Source organism: Meles meles, chromosome 2, assembly GCF_922984935.1.
Source record: "Meles meles chromosome 2, mMelMel3.1 paternal haplotype, whole genome shotgun sequence".
Taxonomy (NCBI): Eukaryota; Metazoa; Chordata; class Mammalia; order Carnivora; family Mustelidae; genus Meles; species Meles meles.
Genome location: NC_060067.1, coordinates 154,821,087 through 154,822,033, shown reverse-complemented (window position 1 = coordinate 154,822,033; position 947 = coordinate 154,821,087).

Sequence of the window (947 nt, the reverse complement as noted above, 5' to 3'; positions counted from 1 at the left end):
CTATGTGGGAAGGTTTTTCTGCGGGCAACTAAAATGGGTTGCTGAGACTGATTAGGCATATCGATCCCATGTATGTCTTCTTCCCTTTAAGAATACTTTTAATAGAAGTATTTAACAGAAGTATAGTTGATACACAATGCTACATTAGTTTCAGGTGCACAACACAGTGACTGGACAACTCCGTCCATTCTGTTGTGCTCACCACAAGTGTAGCTACCATCTGCCCCCATACAACACTATTACACCACCACGGGCTGTATTCCCCGTGCTGCACTTTCATCCCCGTGACTTCTTCTTTCCATAATTGGAAGTCTTTACCTCTCACTGCCTTTCACCCATTTTGATCATTCCTGTACCCCCGGGCAGCCACTAGTTTGTGTTTATGGGTCTGTTTCTGCTTTGTGTTTCTTTATTCATTTGTTTTGTTTTTTTAGATTCCACATATGAGTAAACTCACAGGGTATTTGTCTCTCTCTCTCTCTGACTTATTTCATTCAGCATAGTACCCTCTAGGTCTGTCCATGTTGTTGCAAATGATAAGATCTCATCATTTTTTATGGCTGTGGTGTGTAACATTCCGTTGTGTAAGTGTGTGTGTACACACCAACCACATCTTCCTCATCATTTATCTATTGATGTACACTTAGGTTACCTCTGTGTCTAGGCCATTATAAATGATGTTTTGATAAAGGGATATATTATACCTTTTTAACATTTATTTGAGAGAGACAGCATGAACATTGTGGAGGGGCAGAGGAAGAGGGAGAAGCACACTCCCTGCTGAGCACAGAGCTGGACGTGGGGCTCTATCCCAGCACCCCAAGATCATGACCTGAGTCAAAGGCAGACACAACCAACTGAGCCACCCAGGTGCCCCTATATATCTTTTTGAATTAGTGTTTTTATTTTCTTTGGGTAAATACCCCATAGTGGAATTACTGGATCAT